Consider the following 10,128-nt stretch of genomic DNA (forward strand, 5'->3'; position numbering starts at 1 on the left):
CTGAAGATTCTGGCAACGTGTGTCGCATTCAGAGGATGAAATCCCCACTGCTCCCTGTGCTGCCTGCTGGATCTGGTGTCTCTAACGTGGTCCCCCACTTACCCTCAGCCCATGCCCCAGGCAAACCAGTTTGCTGGAACAAATGACACACGTGTAGTGTCTTCAATCCCTATGGCATCCCCCGTTCCCTCCCACCCCTTCCTTATGTGCCGGTTGAGATGTCACACATGTGCTGGTTGGGGTGTCCTGGAGCAGACATCCTGAACTGCTGTGGCATTGGGACAGGCCATAAATATTAATAGGCAGGAAGGCTGCCAGTTCTTCGTCTACCAGAATTCAGAATTTACTGTAAACCTGCTGGAAAATTTGCTGAGGATCTGGGGGGCTTGACATCCTCTGCTTGGTGGTGAAGTGGTGAGGGAAGGCAGTCAGGGTTCAGCCCTCCTGGTAGGCTATCCATCCCAACCAGACAGACCCGATTCCCTGGCATGGAGCCTTTGCAGGGTTTGTCCAGTCCTGTTGGCTATGGATCTCTGTGCCTTCCACTTCAGCAACTGGAGAGACCTCAACCTCTTGCTCGGGTGGCATTCCCTGGGACACTTTCTTGGCTTCCTGCTGTGCAATACCACCACCACTGATCTCCTCTGGCAGACCCCTCTGGTGTGTCCCATGTACCAAGCACGGGACTCACCTTCCTAGTTCCCACCTCTTCTCTCCTTCAGCCCCCTGCCCAAAGTGAAATGCCTACAAATCTCAGTGCATGTCCTTCTTCCTCAACCCCTCTCATACCTCTGGTATTTCTGACACTTGCTCCCATCAGAAAGGAGATCATGAGAAGCCCTGAGTCATCCCAGTTCCTTAGGAAAGGGACAGCCCCTGATCTTCACTTTATCACCTCCAAGGTCTTGCTCTGCAGAACTGGCAAGGAGACAGCAGGCTCCTTGTCCTCTGCAGATCCACCTATTTTAGCACACCGTTTCCAACGCAGCTTTATCACCTCACACTAGGTGTGTTTCTGAAAGGTATCCTCTTCAGACTAGGAGACAGGTCCAGTCTGGGGGGCTTTGTCTGTCAATAGAGATTGCTCTTTCTCTCTTCTATCCCCTTTAACAGAGGATTTTCTGTTGAGCTTCAAATACTCCCTCTCTGATCTTCCAAATCTGTTCTGTGCGATTTGGATGGCAGCAGGGAGAGTCACAAAACTGACCTTAGAAGACAACTATTGACCTGCAAGGCAATGGTAGCATCATGCGACATATGTATGTTACATTGGTCATTGCTAATGAGGGCTGCAACCCTCTTGGCTTCTGCAGCAAAACCATCTCTGGGCACAAAGCTCTTTCCCATGAGAGACAGCATTTGGCAGTCAGCAGCTCAGCTCGGGAGCTGATTTTGCTGTCTGCTGAGCAGAAGAAACACTTCTCAGCACTGGAATGACTAGACAATATCTGCAAGGACAATGACCTTGCACACCCCAAAATTTTCAGAGATAACTTTCTACCTGGCAATGTAAGAAATGCCCTGTAGCTTCAGGATCCTTCTCATTGCTATATGTGGCCCTCAAGGACACTAGGGCTGGGAAAGGATGGCATCACAAGTACATTTGACAAACACAGATTTACATTCACTCTGTGGCCAGAAAGGTTTTGTCAAATGGCACTTTGAACAAATACATATATCTCCCATGCTTCTCTTGAGAAGCCATCTTCTCACTGGCTCATCTCTCTCACTGAAATTCTCTCACTGTCTGTCTTTTACTTTCACTTTTAATTCTTTCCTTTTCTGTCCTGTACTCACGCCTATTCATTGAGTGAGTTCTTTGAACAATAGAAACCATTTGGTATCTTGAAGCCAAGCCTGGCTCCTCATTGCCCATCCAGACCTCCACCCAGTTCCCAATGACATAATGTGACTCACAAGATTGACAGGATTGATGTCCGTTTCCAGACTTCTGAATGCTATGTTCAGTAGTGCTCAAAATGTACCATCACCTTGAGTGGGCTTATTTTTACTGGTCTTTCATTTCCACCTGCAATGTTCCTTTTGATCCTTTTCTCTACAAGCACTTGGACACCCAGAGGATGAGGAGTAGGAAGCGTTTGCTACCATTCAGGCATAAGTACCTGCTAAATCAGTAAGTCTTGAGGAGGTACTGATGAGAAACTGTACTAACAGCGTGGGATGGTTGGACCATCCCATTTACAGTCCTTCCATGAATCTGCAGAGTAGATTAGCATGGCCAACTTCCAGGATCGTGTGGTCTGATTGCACCAAGAGACTCCTTGCCAAGCAAACAAATATTGGTGTTACTCTGTCATATGGACCAGTGCCAGAAACTCCTTCCCTCTGTAATCATCATTGCTGGCATGCCAAGCCAACTCCTCTCCCCCTCACTATGACCTTCACCTTCTCTTGCTGATACACCCACCTCCAGGTGATTTTTTTTCCCTCTCTTTGCCTGTACAGCGTCTTGCCATCACGTGGGAAGAGACTTCCCACTCTCCAGATGGCCTGGACTGCAAATGTACCAATTGGGCTGATACCCATCACCCCTGGACCAGCCTGGAGCGCTTTGAAGGGAGGTTTGTGCCCTTGTGTACTTGTGACTCCATCATTTCCTTAGCACATCTCACAAGTTCCTGGATTCCCATGGGCTCAGCCTGCCTTTCTTTCAGTTCTTCTTCATGTTCTCTGAGAGGATCCTGGATTTTTTACTTTTATTTTTTCCTTGTAGTATGAGTTACTGATTAATGCAAAGTGCAGGATGAATTTGAGACTGATTCAGTGGGACAGCAGAAAGGCTTTGGCCCTGACCAACGCTGTCCAGAAGGCAAAATATTGTTTCTATCTGTATAGCCTGTGATCTACCATCCAAGGGGGACTTGCATGATGGATAGCTGCGATCAGCCAGCCCCAGGCTGGGACAGGACAGCTGTCCTACCACCGCCTGGCAAAACTAAACCTGAGATGGAGAAAGGAGGGAAAGGCACATCCCTCGCTATCAACAAGGAGCCATGACTTTCTTACCTGTCACTTGTTGAGTGCTTGGTGAATCAGCTCTAGCCATAAGACAGCTGAAACAAGTAGTCTGGAAGCCTTGGGAATGCCATGTTTGGTCCTGGTGAAGAACTCCAGTGGGTTCATAAAGCAAGAGTATTTATGATTATGGCACTAACTCAGTCAAATAGGGTTGACGATGTCTCTGGATGATTTGTGGCAGAAATACTCCACCTTAGCTTATACTTTCCCTTTACAGCAACTTTTCAAAAGCCAAGTCCGCTAGCTTGAAATATGCTAAGTGACTTCTTGCTTTATAAAAGGGAGCTGATATTATTGCTATTGAGGGCAAGAAGCGGAAGAATGAGAAAAAAAAGATCTTTTAATACTGAAGTGGATTGTTATTGTTTTTCCCAAAGAGAACTGGTGGCAAAAGTGGAGAGAATGAGTCTCAAAGCTAGAGAGGAGCAGGCCAAGTTTCTGTTTTTTTCTTGGTCATCCTGTCTCTGCTTTTGGCATTTGCTGCTGACCATAGCTAAAGTCATAACGCAGGCTTAGCATTGCACCACAAACCATTGCGTTGCAGACTAACACACTGTGAAATCAACCCTTACTTGCTTGACTCAATCACCAAGTAAGAGAACTCAGTCATTTTCTTCTGTAAACGGGCAAGGCAGTCAACAAGTAGTGGCAGGAAACTGAGGCACAGAGGAATCAAACAATTGATCTGAGGGTCTTCGGTGCGATAGAAGCTGCAGAAACATCGCCTGTTTCTCCTTATACCTATTACCCAATACACCTGATTGCTTCATCCATCTTGTATCCATACAGACCTGTTCTGATCCAGTGGGGTGATTTTCATGTCAGTGTTTCACAGACATCTGTACAAGGATGGGTAAGCTTGGGTAGCCTACTTGAGTTGGTGGGATAAAGGATTAAGTCTTCTTTTGTTCCTTCTTCTCTAAGATGAACACTATCTTGTTCCAGGCCTTGCAAGGATTTTAGCTTTGCGTGGTGGAAAGAGAGGGGAAAAAAAATGGCAAAAGCCAAAAGCAAGCCTAGATAACAAATCTGTTATCCGCTGGCTTTAAAAGATACATAATCATTTAATTACCTTGAAGGAGGTTTTCATCTCTCCCTGCTCAGCCGATTTGTGTGTGCATGTGTTTTTCTTCCTCCCCCAAACAAGCTTTTTATTAAAAGGATTTTCATCTGCCGCCTAAAAAGAGAACAGAAGAAAAGACCTCGCACCAAAGTGTTTTATGTCGAGTTGTACGTGCTAATGACAGTAAAGCCCACATAAAAGAAACAACTGCTTCAAATATTAATTTGTCAAAAGTGATATAAAACCGTGTGAGCCGCATGCTGGCAAGCAGCTGCCGAGAAGCGGAGCACTGCTTTGCCCAGCATTTACTCGTGCCTCGTGCTGAACGAAGAGCTGTACTGGCAGCCTCTGCAGTGGAGTGCACTGATTTAGCTCTGACCAGCTGCTTGTCCTTCTTGGAGATGGGGTTTTGGGGAAACAGGGGAGAAGGGAGGGGAAAAAAGAAGGCAAAGAGTGATGATGACAGCTCAACTTGAACTGGCAGACATTTAAGAGGCATTTGGACAATGCCCTTAATAATAGACTTGAACATTTGGTCAGCCCTGAAGTGGTCAGGCAACTGGACTAGATGATCATTGTAGGTTGCTTCCAATTGAAAATATTCTATTCTATTCCATTCCATTCTTTTCTTTTCTATTCTATTCTATTCTATTCTATTCTATTCTATTCTATTCTATTCTATTCTATTCTATTCTATATGTGATAATGCCCACTCCACCTCATCATGGATTTTGTCTGTAGCAAACTCAGCAGTGCCCTTCCCTACCCTGCCAGTGCATCTCAGTCTGACTCAGGGAGGGCTTTGCCCCAAGGTCTCAAAAAGCACACAGGTTTTCTGGGTCCCCAAATATCCTGCTTTGTCCTCTTTGCAAGGAGCAGAAGGAAGGCACAGTGCCCACCTCCTCCCAAAGTGCACCCCAGTAGAAATGCCTGGGTGGCTGCACTGGGGAGGAGGTAGAGGACCTGATGGGCCATCATATGAGCATGGTCAACTCCTTGCTCCCTTACATCAACAAACCTTCTGGTGATGCATCTTCAACTGTTGCTGTGGTAACTGCTCCTTTTCACTCCCTCTCCTGTTTCCAGCCTCCCTTAACCCGGCCAGAGAGGCGGCTGCTGGAAGCAGCAGCGCGGGGAGGAGAGAAAACCCATCTCTGTTCAAATTAACATCCCTCTCATTTCTTGGGGACTCTAATGACAGTTGCAGCGAGGCCAATATCAAAGTGCCGAATCTTTCTCCGCTTGTCTATTATCCGCTCACTTATCCTGGCACCTGTCTATCATTAAGGGGAGGGTGTGAGGTGTAGTTTCTATGGCAACTGCAGGCAACCTGCTGCCTTCAAGTGCTGTGAGCAGGCAGGGGGACCGGCAGGAGAGGCGAGGGGATCAGGAGCGGCTCTAGACAGGCAGCTGCTGCGGGCAGCAACAACCACCCCATACAAATGGCGTAGCGATGCATGCATTTCATAGCACCTGTTTTTAAGCAGCATGGGGGTTTGGTGTTTATCACCTATTCAGCTCTTGGAAGTGTTTCCAAGCACATGTGATGGAGTTCGGTCTTGTCAGCATCCTGTCCAGGGGGAGGTAGGGGTAATCTGGGAGGAGGCTGTAGCTGATGATTTGGATCCAGCCATGCCTTGGGGCTCCTGGTGGTTTGACATTTCAGACTGTGGTTTTTCAACCCTCATCCACTGTTACAGCCCTTTCCCAGCCATGGAGATGTATCGTGTAGTGGGTACATCCTCTTCAGAGGAGGTGCTTCAGATAATAATAAGAGGAAATTAAACACAGAAATTGGAGGCCAGGCAGAAAGCTTTCCCCTTGTTCATGGAGACCTGTTAGAGCATGCAAATACTACTCAGAGGCAGTATCAGGTAGTGTACGAGGCCACACGTTTTATTTCAGCAGACGAGAGTTTTATTCCTGGCTCTGCGTTCGCTTGGACACATTCACCTTTCTGTGTCCCTGTTTCTCTCACACCCTTTTCTGATTTGGGTAAGCACTTTCTGTTAATAGATGCTTTTACAGTACTTAGTACCTGGAACTGTGATCTCGCAGTGGGGGCTGTTCGTAAGAAGTCTTTGAGCATGTATAAACAAATTAGATAATTTGCTGTTGTTTGCAAGTCATACTGACTTGCACTGATGTGAAGAAAAAGATGGAAAGCCTCTGTGTGAAGTGTCTTCTTCTGTTATTTTTGGGTACCTTTTGTCATCTCTGAGCCTTTCTGCCCTGCAGTCATCCAGCTGGCAGGGGAAAAGGCTGGTACCTTGTTCAATTTCTGCAGTAACTTTTGGCAGAGTTTCTGATTATCATCATGGTGGATCTCAGGAAATCTGTCCTGGTGCAGGGCAGCTCCATCATATCTCTTCTTGTTGAGACCTCCAACCAAATCACAATGGGAGCTGAGAACAGATGGAAAAAGACCTCCCAGTGAGTGATTCTTCCTACCTTAACACGTATCTTGTTTTCTTAGAGCTTAGCTTCTCCAGGAACCATGTCAGTGACTAATGAAGGACCCGTTAATATAATTTCTAGGAGTAACTCAGGGAGATTACTTCGAATAGGGATGTAAGAAGCATCTGACACCCAATACTGTGTCCCTGCTAAATGTTACTCATAACAGTTGGACTGCTCATCTTTGTAATGCAAGATTATTTATCCCACAGGACAGAGTGATCTCAGAATGCAACAGGGTAATACTCATCTGTCCCTGCCAAGACAGCACCCTTGAAATAACATCAGGAAAAGCTTATGTTGTTTTGATAGCCTAGCTCAGTGCAATACCATTACAATACCTCAAGTAGCTACAGGCTTTTCAGGCTATCTGGACATCTGTTAGGACTGCTAGGATCTGTATGGCATCCTGCAGTTTGAGGGAGGAAAGACAATTTCCCATTCAGACCTAGTCCAGAGTGATGGCCTGGCTCTGAAGCAGGAGGTTTTGCTTTTCACCATTGTAGAATCATCTGCATTCGCTGCTTTGGGACGTGAGCTTTTGGGACCTGGCCAAGGAGAAACATTCTCAGGATGTTGAAGCTGCAGATAAGAGATGAGGTTGGAATATATCCCTAGCCCTACTTGGAGCATCTCCAGCAGGCTGACCCCCAGACTCTCTTGCCCTGCCTTGTCTTTGAGCATGAGTCCATTTGCTTTGGCTTGGACATTATCTCATGCTGTCATGGATCTCAGTGAGTGAGAGGGTGACAAGAGCCATGATATCATTGTCCCAAGCTTCCCACTGTGGAAGCCAAATTATTATGACTCTCTGGGCTTCTGTCCTGGTTTCTGAAGGAAGTGGGTTTGCATCAACATGGCCTGTGTGTGCAACCTCCGGTCCATCTGTCACGCCGTCTCCTCTATTGACTTCTGAACTCGTTGGCCTTTCTTTGCCTAGTGGGGCCAAAGTCTGGAGCTCTCAAAGACACCACGTTCCTACTAACTTTCTAAAAACAGGCACCTTTAGAGGAAAAATAGAGGATGAAAGCACTACAGCTTGGGCTCAACAGTTGTTAGACACCAGAAATCATCATGTGAGAGTGTTGTCATGAAAGTCCCTGTCGCTTCTGAGGGAGCCTTGGTTAGAGAATGTCCCATATGCATGCAAAACCCATTTGTTGGCACAGACGTATAGAAAACTTAGTTTTGTTGAGGAGTGACATGTCAATGTCATTGGTACCTGCACGGATAAGCAGCAAGGGGTTGTTTAGCCTGGAGAAGAGGAGGCTGAGGGGAGACCTGATCGCCCTCTACAACTACCTGAAAGGAGGTTGTAGTGAGGTGGGGATTGGGCTCTTCTCCCCGGTAACTAGCGACAGGACGAGAGGAAATGGTCTCAAGTTGCGTCAGGGGAGGTTCAGGCTGGACATTAGAAAGAACTTCTTCACTGTTAGAGTCGTTAGGCATTGGAACAGGCTCCCCAGGGAGGTGGTGGAGTCATCGTCCCTGGAGACGTTCAAAAAACGTCTAGATGTGGCACTTCAAGACATGGTTTAGTGGACAGGGTGGCATCAGGTGTACGGTTGGACTTGATGATCTTTGAGGTCTCTTCCAACCATAATGATTCTATGATTCTATGATTCTAAGGGGTATTATTGCAATGCTCAAAATTTGCAGCCTCATTGGGCTGCTGGGGTACCATGCATAGATTTACAGTGATTTGATATACATGAAAGGTCTTGTGAACTTCAGGTGGAAGTCCTTACAGAAGGACAGAAGGCTGGCTAGGCAGAAGAATGCATATTTAAGTAGTAACAATTAGAGAAGAAATTCATTACCGCTTTGTAAGCTGCCTGTGCTCTGCCCCGTGCTTTCCATAGCTTTGCACAATCCAGTTTTACCATCTGTGTTATTCTGAAGGGCTGTCTTACTTAGCCAGAGTTTTCCTTTAACAAATGACAGACTTTGTCCAAGTGAATACACAGTTATCTTGTCTCTTGCACATACACCACCTTCCTCAATGCATGCATTCATATTTCTTACTATTTCAAAACCAGGCAGTTACTCAGGAAACATCAGAACTGAGATTGCTTGCATGTCTCCAGTAGACCCTCTCCTTTGAGCAGATGTACCTAATGACACAATCATCTACTATTTTTGTCACTAGTCCACTCCCCTTATCCAGTGACCAGAAGGCTCCTGCTCTCTGCATCATTACTTTTCCTTCAGAGAGTGTGTCAAAGCAGCAAAGAGCTGAAAGAAAGCTAACATCGTGTCTCTTTTTAAAAAGAATAAATGTGGTGCTTGGATAATTATGGCAGCCTGACCTTGATCCTTGTGAAATAATGGACCAGCTGAGAAAGACTCTATTAATAACGAATTAAAGGAGGGTAAAATCATTAATGTTGATCAGCAGAGATGTGTGGACTGACTTCAGAGGCTGACTAGTCCTAGGTTGGGATCAAGCTCTCAACAGACCTGGGTCATTTCCCAGCACTGCCTGCCTGGCCTTGGGGGAGTCACTTTGCTCCTAATCAATGGGATTCGGCAGTGAGACATGTGAGAGGAGGTTAGTAATCTTCATTTATCTTCTGCTTTTCAAGTATCCACTCTCTGGTGATCAGCATCGCTCATCGCTCTCTAGCCTTCACAACACTGAAGCCAGGGACCCAAGAGGCTCTGGTAGCTGAGCTGAAGATCTGCTATTAATCTATTGGTCTCCCTTCCTCCAGCAATGATATCTGTACACTAATCTGTGCAAGCCACCATTGAAATATGTAGCTACGAGAGTGCACAGAACTTAAACAGGGCCAAATCTCTCTGATAGACTGAGCACCAGCCTCAGGCCAACCACCTTTTCCCAGGCACCAGAATCAGTTGCAATATCTGACAAAAGAGAGTTGGTATTTATTCCTGAGTGCATGGAAGACTCTTAACTAGAAAGGGCCCAGCAGAAGTGACAGCGATGCAAGGACTCCATTATTCCTTTGTTGTCTCTGCAGATGTTTACACTTCCTATAAATCCTGTTACTTTCTCCTCATCAGCTGCCTTTAAAGTTCTGAGCATTTTCTTCCTGTATTATTACTTTTGCTGTGCCAACAAATAAGCACACCATCAATCAAACTAACAACATTGTAAACTTAGGAAGTGCAGATAAAATATATGGTGCATTAAAAAATTCTTTGACCGGGTGAGCTTTTTTGTAGCTGGTTTGATTGCCGCTGGTGCCGATGTAAATTTGGGGGAAGTATATCCAGGAATTTACAGAGCTTGGAATCTTGCCTACAAAGCATTGACCTGATTCCACTTTATAACCTAATAATGTTCCCCAGCACTGTTCATGTAAATTTTAAATATAATTTTTATGATGCTAAGAATTAGTGGTGTAATAATGTAAACACAAAATGGAATGTAACTCACCCCTTCTCCACCTGCACTGGGAATGTCGAGCTTCTTGCTGCTTCATTCTCCAGATAATCCTGGGGCTGGGAAGTTGTGCAAGAGTTTAAAAGTGATTCATCAAAGGAACCAGCTTGTCAGCCCTGGAGCCTGAAGCCCTCTGCAGCAGTACAGGGTAGCTGCTGAA

General features: G+C 45.9%; 1 protein-coding gene across 1 annotated transcript in view; it reads left to right on the forward strand.

Moving 5' to 3' along the window:
- Nucleotides 1-10,128, forward strand: part of LOC104165769 (plexin-A4) — a gene marked incomplete at its 5' end in the record, with an annotated part of 154,549 nt that overhangs the window by 50,543 nt on the left and 93,878 nt on the right. The gene's annotated exons all lie outside the window — the stretch shown is intronic.

Source organism: Cariama cristata, unplaced genomic scaffold, assembly GCF_000690535.1.
Source record: "Cariama cristata isolate BGI_N322 unplaced genomic scaffold, ASM69053v1 scaffold198, whole genome shotgun sequence".
NCBI lineage: Eukaryota > Metazoa > Chordata > Aves > Cariamiformes > Cariamidae > Cariama > Cariama cristata.